Source organism: Epinephelus fuscoguttatus, linkage group LG3 (genome assembly GCF_011397635.1).
Source record: "Epinephelus fuscoguttatus linkage group LG3, E.fuscoguttatus.final_Chr_v1".
Classification (NCBI taxonomy): Eukaryota; Metazoa; Chordata; class Actinopteri; order Perciformes; family Serranidae; genus Epinephelus; species Epinephelus fuscoguttatus.
Genome location: NC_064754.1, coordinates 42,555,114 through 42,570,004, shown reverse-complemented (window position 1 = coordinate 42,570,004; position 14,891 = coordinate 42,555,114).

Below are 14,891 nucleotides of genomic sequence, written 5' to 3'. Positions count from 1 at the left end.
ATCGGTCGCAAATACCAAACATATCCAAGTGTGCATTTCCTGTGATTATTGTGGGCCTAATAACTGTCTGTCGAGTTATTCTAAGACACTGGAAGACATGAGTGTATGCTCAGTAGAATAAATGGCGATCAGGAGAAAGGAGTATCTCCTTAGGACCTGATATGGACTCATATCAAAATGGAAGATAAGCCTACATAATTATGAACTTGTTCTGTGACTACATGACCCTGTAGAGTGATGTATGAGGACATATGCGGGACATGTTTTTGTTTGTTAGTTTGTTTTCTTCTCTTTCCTTTAAGACTAATTTGTCAATTTTTTATGCACTGGAGTCCACCTCCATATTATAAAAAAAATATGTGCCTTGTATTCTTGTATGTACCGGAAAATAATATATGTATGCCATGTAGCAAGCCTTTCAAACCAATAAAAACTTGAATTATAAAAAGATTGGTGGAATAAATCAGTTCACAGAATAAACTTTGTATGAGGCTCTCTGAGACCCCTCTCACCCCCAAATGGTTTAGTCCACCCCTACATTGGGATTCACCTCTATAATTGCAGCTAGAGCCTGAGTGACTGCTTATACTGGTGGAGCACCAACGTACACACTGTCATGTCTTTCCCCAAGAAATGGAAATTGGGATTCCAATAAAGAAAAGAAAGACAGAAAGGAAGGAAAGCAAAATGATAACTGATGATTAATCATTTTTTATATAATTGCTTACAGCAACTCCTTTTCATTTGTGCCAACTGAAATGTAGAATTTCTTCTCTGGGCTTGCTTATCTTATCATACTATATTTATAGACTTCAGGCACATGGAATTACTATTTTTGTCCTACAGTATATATTTCATAATATCAAAGAAAAATACTATAGTCTAGTCCCACAGACTGAAGCTAGTATGACAAGAAAATGCCCGCAACTCAGAAATTACAAGGGCCACAATCAAGCATGTGGTATCTATGAAAAATTGAATATCAAAGATATACACACAATTGCAGAGTGAATTATGCAGTAAGAATCTGAAATAAGCTACATTATAGAGTGCTAAAGACTTAAACTAAATTCATGTGCATGTGAAGAAAAACGTGAAAAGCAATTGTGAGATTGTGCAAATACAAATAGGCCTAATGATAATGATAATAACAATAATAATAAATAATCAATAGTAATATTAATTAATAATAATAATGTTGTTTCCCCAAAAGTGTAATAATGATAATAATAATAATAATAAACTTTATCTTTATAGCACCTTTCAAAACACAGTTACAAAGTGCTGTACAAGAAAACTACACACAATTAAAACACGAGAAGAGTAAAAGAAATACCATGTCATAAAATGTCATCTAGTAACAGATAAAATAAGGAAGGCCAAAGCTAAAATCAAGATAATGAAAGGTCATTAAAATCAGTAAGCTAGCAATCAAATAGACAGACAGCTCAGATAAAGTCAGGCTATGCTTTCCGATAGAAGTACGTTTTTAGGAGAGACCTTAATAGAGCCAGTGACTCAGACAGCTTACTTAGAACATGCAGGATTTACAAAGTTACAAGGTGCAGTGAAAGCAGCATAACAGGAATAGACTGGAGGCATGTAGAGAAGACACACGTGTTGAATTTGGCGCCGTTTGCTGGAGTAATGGAGAAATGAAGGCGAACTGTGACTTGAGGATGAACATGACTCACAGTGTGGCCAGGCTTGTGTGTCATAATTGAAGACAGTTATATTTTAAAGACAAATAACGCTTAACTAATTGACTAAAAGTAACGTAAACCGGGGGAACTGCCAGCATGCAAACCTAACCGTGCCACCGCACAGCTGCCATTTTACCCATAAAAGGTAAATCGTGATGAGCTTCACGTTCACACACAGTCTTTGCTCATGTTATGAGTTTTTTTTTTTTTTTTTTTTTTTTTGGTAAAAGTTGGTAACTGTATGTTATTCTTTTTCCCTCATGTGCGAGCAATCTGCTTCTCCTTTTGGAAAATCTAAATTAAACGAAGGTTTTGCGGCTCCTGCCACAAGCTGCTTTTATGTTAACCACTAAATTAGTTTCCATTGACAGAGCAGATGTAAGGATGGACACTAAGTGCAAGCAGCAGAAGGTGGACCACGCAATTCAGGCAGTTTTTACCTCACAGTCCTGAATTTGCTTTCTTCCAGCATGTTAAATTAGCTGACAGTGTTCCAAAACTAATCCACACAGACAAATATAAACTTAAAACTGCAGATGGTGCTTATCTACGTGTAAAACAACGACCCACACTGACAAATGTAACGTTTTGTCGCCCCCAGCAGTTTGTGCCGTGTTATCACAGCCAGGTTCTTTCATCAAATGCTTTTGTTTGAATACTTTTAGACACTGAGGTGGCCCTGCTGCTGGGGGGCTACAGGACTTCATCTTTGCTCAGAGGCAGTTGAGTGGGGATGTCTGCTGACAAAGAGACTGCTGCAGGGACTCCAGCTGAAGGATGGTCTCCTCCTCACTCACTGTGCAACATCACTGCATGTAGTCGGAGCTTTGGAGAGGCACACATATTTGCAAGTCTAAGCAGCGGCAAAGGTTAGTCATCTGGAATCCCACTTGAATCCTGTGCCTGTGCTCTATCTTTAAGCATCTTTATACACTGGACAGAAGTTTAAACCCAACACTTTTGTCTTTGCTAGTTAGCACTTCTCATTTTCCAACATAATCCATCCACCTGACAGGTGTGGCATATCAAGATGCTGATTAAACAGCATCATTGCTACACAGGTGTGCCGTGGCATTGTAACAATAAGAGGAGACGTTACCATGAGATGCCTGCAGTGCCGTTTCCATTAAATTGGCAGTACATCCAACCAGCCTCACAACTACACAAGTCGGTTAAGACAACACTCTGCTGTCAGGTCAAGACCCTGCTGAGGATGATGAGCATGCAGGTGAGCTTCCCTAAGATGGTCTCTGAAGGTTTGTGCAGAAATTCTTCGGTTGTGCAAACCATTTGTTGCATCAGCTGTTCAGGTGGCTGGTCTCAGTGTCAGGTGTGGAGGTCCTGAGCTGGTGTGGTAACATGTGGTCTGTGGTTGTGTGGCTGGTTGGATGTACTGCCAAATTCACTAAAACAACACTGGCAACGTCTTATGGTAGTGATATAAACTCTCAGGTCATGGACAACAGCTCTGGTTGACATTCCTGTGGTCAGCATGTCAACGAAATGCCTACTCAAAACTTGTGACATGTGTGTCATTGTGTTGTGTGATCAAACTGCACATTTTGGAGTGTCCTTTTATTGTGACCATACTAAGGCACACCTGTGCAGTAACGATGCTGTTTAATCAGCATCTTGATATGCCACACCTGTCAGGTGGATGGATCATCTCAGAAAAGGAGAGATGCTCACTAACATAGATTTAACAAATTTTTGACCAGAATTTGTAAGACATATATCTGTTGAGTGCATGGAAAAAGTCTTAGATCTTTAACATAAACCCTTGGAAAATAGAAGCAAAAACAAAAGTGTTGCGTTTAAAGTTTTGTTCAATATATTTCTGAAACCTCCCCTGTTCCTGTCTCAGGAACAGCAGTTTTTACCCCGATACACTTGACCTATGTTGCTTGTACTTGGTTGGGCATACTACCAAAAAAGTGTTATAGTTATTGGCTCCTAACAAGATTTTCAAAGTAGCATCTTATTCAAGAAGGCTTCCCCCCCTGCCTGCTGGTTTTCAGGAGGTTTCTTTGCCTCATACTGAAGGTTTCCTGACCTGTACGCTTCCTGAGTGGGCTGGAATGTCAAACAGTTTGCTTAAGAAGAAGCGCCTTGTGTATTATTGTCCTTTTGCTCTTATTGCACTATAAATGTTTCCATTGCACTGCGTAGAAGACCGGAAGGGAAGGTAAATATTTAACTGTGGCAATCTTATTCACTTCTCACAAGGTGCACCCCTGACAAAATTCCTGTCTTAGACCTCACAGATAATCCCATTTTAAAACTGAATTCCTGACAGATACACATGCACATTTCCCTCATACCTGATATAGTTATCATTGTGTCGGTATGGATAAAAAGCAAAAATAAGAGCAAGGAAACTGAGATGTTGGAGGTCCAGAACATCTGATGATGAACACTACGCTTTCTGAATGCACGTTTGAGAACAAGGGCACATGTTGGGCGGTTACACTTGGAAACATAAGTGTTCGGAGGTCTCTCTCATCATATGATGAAACAGCTCCTGGCCCCTCATCCCCTGACTCTTGGTCTCAAGTATTTCCTGCTGATGCTGCTGTGGCAACGGTGTCCAAGGACAACACGTTTTCCTGGATCTCTACTGGAAGAGTCGGTGCCAGCACAGCATATGTTCAGCAGAATCTTGGGTGGGGGAGGGCGAGAGGGGGCTGCAGTACGTCACTGTCCTGGCCCTCATAAGGTCTGGTCCGAGCTCAGGAATCATTCCTCATAAACAACAAGACAAAACGATAAATATTGTATGTTCTCAGATGCTTTTAAGACCCAAGCTGTTAGAGGATGTCAAGCTTTGGAGTGTCTACATTGCACCGACTTTATTTTATTATTTATTTTCTGTTGCAGAAAAATTGGATAGAAAGGGCCGCGATAAATTACTGACTTTCCAGTTTCACTATGAAGTCTTTGTGAATTAGCTGACCTTTGTTAATACGAACAGCGCATCTCCCAACATGAGCCGTTGAAATCCAATACTGACATCATTTCTTATTCATGTGGAACATCTCATGAAACTCAAAATCTTGAGTTTGGGATGATATTAAAGAGACAGTAAAGATGTTTCGAAGTGGGGTTGTATGACGAACTTATTCATAGTCAGTGCATTACATACAGTAGATGTCAGTCGGCACGCCCCAGTTTGCAGAAGAGTACCGACAAGGGAGCTAAGCAATCTACTGCTGTAGACGGGGGGAAGCCACAAAATGTATTTTAGCCACCAAAAAAAGTCCCACCTTAAAAGATCTACAACAGTTGAAGTGTTCACTATATCGAGAGTATTTTCCATCAGACAGCCAATTCTGACTGGGAAGCTGGTAACGGTTTCAGTTCCCTATCAGTTCTCTTGTCTAAGCCACCAGACTCCACTGACAAAAACACTAATTTAAGCTCGCTGAACATGACAGCTGTTGGTTTACTCCTGCCTCCATCAGCTAGTTTGTTTGTGTTTTTGTGTGAATCTGAACTAACACTTTTAAACACTGAAGCCACCCAACAGCATATACACTGACTATGGATAAGTACCTTATACAACCCCACATCAAAAGATCAGGACTATTCCTTGAAAGAAAAGGTCATAACAAAAGCAAATTCAAACATCTGCTTGGTAAACCAGTGTAAATATACCACATGGCAGCGTGTTTTTAATACCAGCCTGTGAAACACATACTACATTTAAAGTTAATGTACACATTAGTGTTATGTGTACTCTTGCGCATGTTTTGAGCCTATAGAAATGTGGGAATGTGCTCAGGTGCTCCTGGTGAAAGGGTTATGGGGCATTTGTTTGAGTCATAGATGAAATCCAGCTGTTGTTGCCAACTAGTCCTGCCTTGGTCCGTATGGAACAGTCTGTCTGAGATACAGTTTGATTGTCTGAGAACATGCTGCATTTCCTTGCAGTGCTCCCTGACTCACACGTCCTCTTTGAAGAAACTGTATCTTTTCTGTCTTTATTCAGATGTAATTGTTGCCCAAACAGGATGTTGTAATCTTAACTGCAAACCAATTGGATATCTCTGAGATAAAGGCTGTTTGATTTGAAAGGAGAGTCAAGTCCACTTTTCTTTAAAAAGCCCAAAATTAGAAGTCACAAATGTGCCTCAAACGGCTTTACAATCTGTACAGCACAGGCACCCTGTGTCCTAAAACTTTTGGTTCAGATAAAGAAAAATCTCCCCAAAAACCAATTTAATGATGAAACAAAATGGAAAAAAGCTTCTGGGAGAGCAACACAGGAGGGATCCTTCCTGGAACAGATGTGTGTAAAAGGTAGACAGAAATAACAGTAGTAAAACCACAGTATAGAGAAACAGTGACGATATTAGTGGATAGATTGTAAACATGATGAATATGGATCCACACCAATCTCCTCTCTACCACCTGAAAAAAGGACTAACACCACACATCTACACACCACATATAAGACACAAAACTCAAAGATACTATTCATATAGAGGGAGAAGATCCAAGGCACAAACCACCAAAGAGAGCAAGACGGAGAGGCAAGAGTCCTTTAAACTTTGTCATAGCTCTCTTGGTTGGAGTTTCTGTTTATGCCTGCTTGTCCAGGATGAGGTCATGCCTCAAGACTCACTGTTTTTCAGAAGGGGAATTTTCTGGGACATTCAAGTCTCTATTTTGTGGCATCAAGGTCTTTTTTAGGGCTGTTACATGTATATTAGTATCCTTTTTTTGAATAAGCCTATATTAGGGATGCTCCTGATGACTAATTTCACTGACATTTAAACGGAAATATTGAACTCGTTAACTAGTCTAAAAGTAAGAAAACACTTAAACTTGAGCACAGTTTAATCAGTAAGGTCAAACATATGAAAAAATATTGCATATAAAAGCCATTTGAAATTGTTATTCACTTTTTTTAATAACCAAATCGCATTTTAAATGCTGCTTAGATGTGACACCTACCAAGTTGCAGACCGCTGTGCTAGATCAACAGTAAAACTGTTTTTTTAGTGAGTCATCACTGTTTCCAGCTGCTTTTTAGGCACCAAACGTGGGTGTTTTTTTTAGTAACCTGTGGCTTTTTAATATTAGTATTTTAAGCCAAAACATGATCTTTTTCTAAACATAACTATGTGTTTTTGTGCCTGTGCCTACACAGGTGAACCACAGCGTTTTTGAAATGTAAAGTTTCAACGAATCAGCTACATAACAACGTGTAAGTGCAACATATCCACGGTTTGCAAAAAAACCCAAACTCCACCTCCGACTCTGGAGTTGAGCAGCGAGGGTAGCAACATTTAATCGATAAGTCGATCAATCGCACACATCACTAGCCTGTATATAACGCTGTTTATAGGTTTAAAGGCAACATAAAGGCCTCTCCAATATTAATAAATGGCATATCATGTTTACAAGCAGCGGCACAAAAACAGGGAGCTGGTGTGCTTGGTATTGTGTGTTTTGAAAGTATGAGATATAAGCCAGAGCATTGGAGCCTTAACAGACTGTAATGTTCTCTCTCTAGTGACGGTGTTGGTGGTTTGGTATTTACACGATTATGTTTGCTGATGTTAAGTCTCCAGTCATGGGACACTGATGAGACTTTCTCAGTGTGTGAGACAGTGTTTTCCACTGTCGTCATAAAAAATATAAGGCCCTGATGATACAAGTCTGTGTCATATGATTTGACAAACCAAAGATGTTACAGCACTCTGCACCAGTCACACAAACACATGTACAGTACATAACGTTCTCTCTTGCATGCACACACACACACGCACGCACACACACACACACACACGCACGCACGCACGCACACACACACACACACACACACACACACACACACACACACACACACACGCACACACACACACACAGATCCTCTCACAAGAAGATTAGATTATTTTAGCCTGGAGATTGTTATGGTCTGTATCCTCAATAACTCGTACTTCCTGTTCCCACGGTAACAGTCCCCATGATCAGTGGCCAAGGCCCCCTCGGCTTCTCCCACGATGACTTCTTGCATTTAGACCCAGATGATTAAAGACCATTTTTTAATTAAGACAGCAGCAGAACCCTCAACTGTCTTTTTAAATGCTCTGAAGTTGCATCATCCACATTAGGATGTTTCATTCAAGAATATTGCGATTGCTCAAGTTCCCACCCGGGCTTCAAACGCTGTTATTTAAACCGGCATGACTCGAGGCTTTTGGAAAGGAGTTGTTAACCACAGGGCATAGCAAGTGACAGGAAAGGATTGCAAGGATCTTGGTGTGGTTTGCTGATGTTATTTTTAGATCTTCAGATGAGCTTCTGGCATTCTGTTTAGTTTTCTTTTTAGTGTAAATGAACCCCAAGATCTGTTTTTACAACTTCACATAACTACTAGGCAAATACAGTAGAAAATGGTTATTTAAAGAAGCCTTAAAATGGATGCAACACAATCTTCTCAAAGCAGTCTTTGTATATGCAAGGACTTAAAATGACTCAGTTAAGGGAGGGACGGGATTTTTTTTTCTCAACAAGCGTCACCTACATTTTCCTCCATGGGCAAACACTCTGTGTTCTTCAATGCCCATGATTTAGACTGGCTTATTTTTCCAATAATAAACTATATCAGTGAGGAATGTGAGGCTGTTTCCTTTGGGCCCTCACTGCTCCACTTAAGAAGGCGAGGGGTCGAACAGTGGGGGATTATAGGGTGAATCATGAATAGGTCTTTCTTAACCATGTATGTGACCGCTCTGAACATGTGACCAATGATGCTGCATGCCTGTGTGAATGCTCATGCTCGTCCTCAGACAGAGTCTGGCCTATACCAACGACTCTGAAAGGGCAGATAAATACTCAGACATTCTGACATAACTTTCATATACAGTCATTTACACAGATTCCAAAAGAGACTACACACACACATTTTTACAAAAATGAATCAGGATATCTTTGTTCAAATGTTAGCATGTGACTGCGCTTAAATTAGATTGCAAACATAATAAATATTTAATTTTATAAACAGCATGTTAGCAATGTCATTAGGTGCATCTCTATTCACCTTTTTTATGCAAATGTTTAGGCATAAAAGTGGAAATACCAAAACTAAAAATAATATTTTTTTAAAAATTGCAAAAAATATTTTACATTTGGGGGAGGTGGAAAGTTGGCATATGGATTAAATGCAACTAAGTGCAATGAAAACAGATTTGATAAATAAATGAAGATGTAACGATCAAATAGAGACTTTACATTGGACAACATCAACATGTATATTACCCAGCAGTTGTCTGTGTCATCTGTATATGATGAAAATACCAAAGAAAATAAGATAGTAATAATAATATGTAATTGAATAGTGTTTTTTAAATTAATTTTAGTTTTTATAGTTTATGTATAATAAGTACATCCTTTTGCTATAGATTGCTACTGACTTGGCCTTTTTTTCGGGGGGCCTCTGAGGGCACAGTAAATAGCAAATAGCACTACTCTTAGTTTAACATGACTTCTTTTGTAATTACAAATGTATTTTTGAGAAGGCAAAAACCGGAAAATCAGTTAGCATTAGCATTTTTGCACTTGCAGATCCCCCATCTCAAAGTCGGTCGTTTTTTTTTAACGGGTTTTTGGTTAGATGCCTGAAATAAGGTCTTTGGTCAACACAAGCTTAAAGGGTTAGTGCACCCAAAAATGAAAATTCAGCCATTATCTACTCACCCATATGCCGACGGAGGCCCTGGTGATGTTTTAGAGTCCTCACATTCCTTGCGGAGATCAGCGGGTGGAGTGGCTAGCACACCTAATGGCTGAGACTAACGTCCAAGAACACAAAATTGAATCCACTAAGTATCCCCATACTGATCATCCATAGTGATCCAAGTGTGCTGCAGCCGCGACATAAAAAGTTGTTTCGAAAAACGTCATATGAACTCTGTTTTTAGCCTTACTGTAGCCTGTAGCTCTGACTGCTTCTCTGTGCTCCGCGTTCACGTGTGCACGCTCAGGGTGATCGGTGATGCACGTCTCTGAAGGGCAACAGTCTCATCAGTACTGATGTCCAGATTCTCAAGTGCAGGCATCGCCAATTCCCAGTTTGAGCAGCAAAGACTTTCCTCATCCGTTGGCATTGCTTTGCATTTGAAACAACTACACCACCAGGTTTCGAGTGCTCGACTCCGGTATTCTGCGGCTGGCTGAGGGTTAGGCTCATGAGCTGCGGCGGCTGCTTCGTCCAGTAGCCTGAGTTCCGTCCATATACTCGGGCTCAAACAAATACGGCTCAACAAAGAAATGCTGTTCCTCCTCAATTTCAAAGTCTTCAGACATGTTGGGCTGTCCTTTGCTAAAAGACCGTAGTGCAAATTATCTTTTAGCTCTGTGGTTACCGTTGTCTCCCCGTGCGGTGCACATGTCACGTGATGTAAACACGGGTGAGCAAAGCTCATGCTTTTGCTGGTCTTGCGCAGGCGCACACACGTGTGAGTGCGGAGCACAGAGAAGCAGTCAGAGCTACAGGCTACAGTGAGGCTAAAAACAGAGTTCAAATGACGTTTTTCGAAACAACTTTTTATGTCGCGGCTGCAGCACACTTGGATCACTATGAATAATCAGTGCGGAGATACTTTGTGGATTCAATTTTGTGTTCTTGGACGTTAGTGTGGGGCGTCGTCTGCCATTAGGTGTGCTAGCCGCTCCCCCCGCTGATCTCTGCAAGGGATGTGAGGACTCTAAAACTTCACCAGGGCCTCCGTCGGCATATGTGTGAGTAGATAATGGCTGAATTTTCATTTTTGGGTGCACTATCCCTTTAAGAGACTTTCATTGTTTTCTTCTGTGCCTTAAAACACGTCAGTGATGACGCGTTTTATGAGACTACAGTACATCATCCCCCCAAACAAGGCCCAACAGCCTTATTTATAGCCTAACGTTATCTTCCTGAACAAAATGAACAAAAAAGAATCATAGATGTTGGTTTTCCAATGGAAAAATCCCTACAACAGGGGAAGGAACCAGGGCAATGCCCTTGTGTCTGCCTATAGAAAAGCATCATCCCTGAAAGCACTCTAAATCGGCAAAAGAAAATTGCATAAATTAGCATTTTCTTTTGCCGATTTTCTGTTAAATTTTGTGCTAAATTTGGACAGAAACCCAACTGATATTAGTGTGTTAGCATGTTTGCATTTCCCTCAGAGCACAGCTGTGTCTCCATGGGTGGACAGTGATGAAGTACATTTGCTTGTGTACTGTTCTTAAGGGCATTTTTTTGAGTATCTGTCAACAATTGCGTAAAACAAATGGACATAACTAATGTAACATCACCCACTGGTATGTGAACTGCCGTTTTGAAGTTTTCAATTTGGAATTTCAATTGTTGCTATCTTGGTTTTTTGGAGCCAGAAGTGACCATATTTGGATGAGAGGGTGGAGCTGTGGAGAAGCGAGGAGTGGATCTATAGACTGTAGTGATGCCTTGCAAACAGCCTGGCACTAAAGCAGCCTAGCTCTTAAATATTCATAACTTTAAGCCTTAATAAAATGTCAACAGGTGAGTTATAAAGAAAACCACCCCCTTACAGTTGTCATGAATGTAGAAATTAACTGTAGAAACCGGGCTGTTAACATGTTTATTTCTGCTGTAAAGTTGGGCATTTTTACATGGGGGTGACTCGCTCGTGGCCAGCCTGAAGTGACCCAACATGTCAGCCCCAGAGGTTGCCATTTGGTATCTGTATTTTACTTGACTATTAATTTTTTGTAAACTTCTGATTTTTACTCCACTACATTTGGAAAACAAATGCTGTACTTCTGGCCCCCACTACATTTCTATGAAGGTTCTTTTAACTACCTAACTCTGTAACTCTGTAACTTTGAAGCATAGCTTTGAAGTCAGCAGATGGATTTTCTTTTCTAAAATATGATAGGCCATATGCTGTTTGTCACAGGAGAAATCAGTCACAGTAAACTACTCCTATTACACCTGTCTGTCGCGTTCAAAGTGCTTGCTGCAGTTTTTGAACAGTTCAGTTTGAACTTGTCAGTGGTAATGATGGCTGTGCCAGATAAAGATAACGATTCCTCACCACCAGAGCACTACGACCATATCTGATGTCCACGTGTGAGATTTTTTGAAATGAAGAAAGCTGTAAATGCATTATGGCAACAATACAACTATGCATTAACATTAAATATAAAGTACAATTTTATATACAGAAGTATTTCTAAAAGAAAGTACTGCTGTACTTTTCACTTGTATTGGAGTGATATTTGTTCAGGAGTATCTATACTTTGACTCAAGTAATAGAGTTGTGTCCACCACTGTGTGCCTCACAGAGCTGCTCTCATGGCTGATTAGATTTGTTCAAGATACATTTTGTTCTTAAGTTCCAATTTGAATGCTTCATTACTCTCGCATCTCACACACAAACACACAAACAGAGACATTGCTGATGAGTATCTAGTCTCACACATGTTGTTTGCACAGTGTCACTGATGGATCACATTGTGACGTAGACCAGTTGCCCTGTGGCTGCATAGGATGGCAGGATTGTTGGAGGGGGAGCCTTAAATTATAGGCCTGTGTTGGATGTCCACAGGCGGTAATGAGTGGATAGCCTGAGTCATGCTCTGTGTCGGCCTCTGCACTTCAATCACCAGCCATATCCACATGGAAGCTACTGTGACTGAAAAGATCTGCGTTTTGTTACACTGCACTCGGCGTAACCACAGCGCATCATGTGATACGCTACAGAGGAGTTTTGTTGAACTTGGATCCCTCTCCTTGAGTGCGACCATCTGTGTCCCCGGAGAGCCAGCGTTGACGGCAGAGTGCAGTTTCCCAGCAAGGCCCCTAAGAAAAGACTCATCCGGAACCTCACCTCACATCTGGATGACCCAGAGGTTAGAGGCCGGGGTTGCAGGGACAGTTGGAGGGGGCTTCATCCCAGTTCTCTCTTGCTCATTCGCAAGCAGTGCATACACACAAATCTGTGTTTAAAACTACATACAAACATTTTATGCACAAATCTGGAATTCATTGATATTGTCTTAACTAAATTTGTTCGTATTCTGGGAACAAATACAGAATTGACTCAGACCATGCGTACACACAAATGATGAAGGCCCTGCTGTTTTAGAAAATGTAAACACACAGCTCTAACACTAAAAGCATAGTGCATTAAAATGACATTCATTAAAAAAAAGGCTTTAACAGACACCAATGTAAAAAAAAAAAAAAAAAAAAGATTTATGAGTTAATGTGATGCTCTTCTATCCTCATCAGTTATTGTCATAATTAAACTATTTGACTACAGAAACTGAGTGTCGTCCCAGTCTTAGCTTACAGTGGAGGATATGAGAAAGTTCATGTGTAACATGTTACACAACTGTTAAATAAAATGTAACAGTTTTGGTTTTAGTTGTTTTTTATTGAATCTGCCTGTAATGACAACTGATCTGACCAATTTTTAGTACCATGAAATTAATATAATTTAGGGCTGGGCAATACTATGGCTAAAAAAGTTATCACACTAAAAATTACCATATCAGTCGATGTCAATAATTATGCTAAGTAAGTTAAATAATTTCTCTCCATTTTAAAATCTGATTTTTGCTCCTTAGTGAAAGTTGAAGACATCATAAGGTCAATCGTGGTTTAATCTATTATTTATTGTCAGTATATAGGAATATTTGCCAAACAGCAGGACATTTCACACACATGAGGTAGACTCAAAACAATTATAATCAAAATAATGTCAATAATTTAATCTTAATCTTAATTCTACTCAGCATTTACAAAGTTTTACACCCATACTACAGTATGTAATTTCTGCCGTTTCTCAATCAAAACAATTGCAAAAGAGGGACTCGACGATGTCGTGAAGTTGCGTGTGGTCATTTCCAATGAAGGTCTACCTCATGTGACTGAGGCAGAAATCATGTTTATGGATGAGGAAATGCACAAAAGCTTTATTCACGCTAGCTAACTTACCATCAAATGAGTCGACTACTCATACAGCTACTACGGCTAACATTAATTGAATCATATGGTAGCCCAGCACTGTTGTTGGTGGTCAAAACAGTCATACTAATAATAACTTTATGAGCATCTTGAATTTTGTTGTGATGTCATAACGTAACATGTTTGAAGTGAGGTTTTATCAGCTGTTTCTGACTGCTGAGACATTCATAGACTCTCACTGATAGTCCCACACAGGTGTGTCAGGACCTTCATATGTGTGTAGAATGTCACTGCTTTCTCCATGATACATCTCTGGACAAACGTATTTCCTTATAAAGTGCAGTGGAAACGTGGCAGCATGCTGATTGCTAATAGTGAGCACAAGCCTGTCAGTACGTTTACATGACATTAGTGGAAATTAAATTAAAGCTGGACTTTAAAACACATGTAAACATGTTAGTCTTACTGAAATCGTACTAAATCGAATTCCTCAAAGTCGGACTAACACACCCAGATAATGCGATTGGAAGTCGAATTACTTCTGCATGCATACAGTCAGTTGGACAAACTGGCCTGGGCACTGCGCATGCTCTGCATTTTTTGCCCTGGGCTTTGACCTGGAGGTCGAATAGCAGTAAATCTGTAACAGAAGAAGAAGGCAGTAACAACATGGTGAAATCTGTATCCAGAGCTGTGCATTTTTGGATGGATGAGGAGACGCAATTCATGCTGTGTCAACTGAAAGAGTTAAATATTTTCAAAGACGTGGATGGTAGAGAAACACAAAATGACGATTGTTTGGTCTGTGACATGATAGGTCAACCAGAAAACAGTCCTTACAAGCTGAAAGGGGCCATATCACCACTTACACTGTATCGTAGCAGAGTCAGATATACTTCGGTCAATAAATCATTTCCCTTCCTGTGCTTGTATACTGGGATAAGGACAGTGGTCCAATGAAATGCCTTGGTTGAGCTATGACCGTAGCTCGACTTCACCGTGCCTACGTAAATGTACTGAGTGTAAAATAATTGTGATTCACTAACACATGCAAGGTGGAAAGAAAGAAATTGGCCGCTATGCAAGTGTCATGAATCTGATGGTAATTGTGCATGTGTTGTATGCGCAGAGTAAGAACATTTCTAGGGACATTTTAGTGAATGAGGCCAATTGTCTCTAGTGTTTTGATGCATTGCTCTTTTTGTGCAACTGACCCCAATTAAATATTGTCTTGATAAATATGG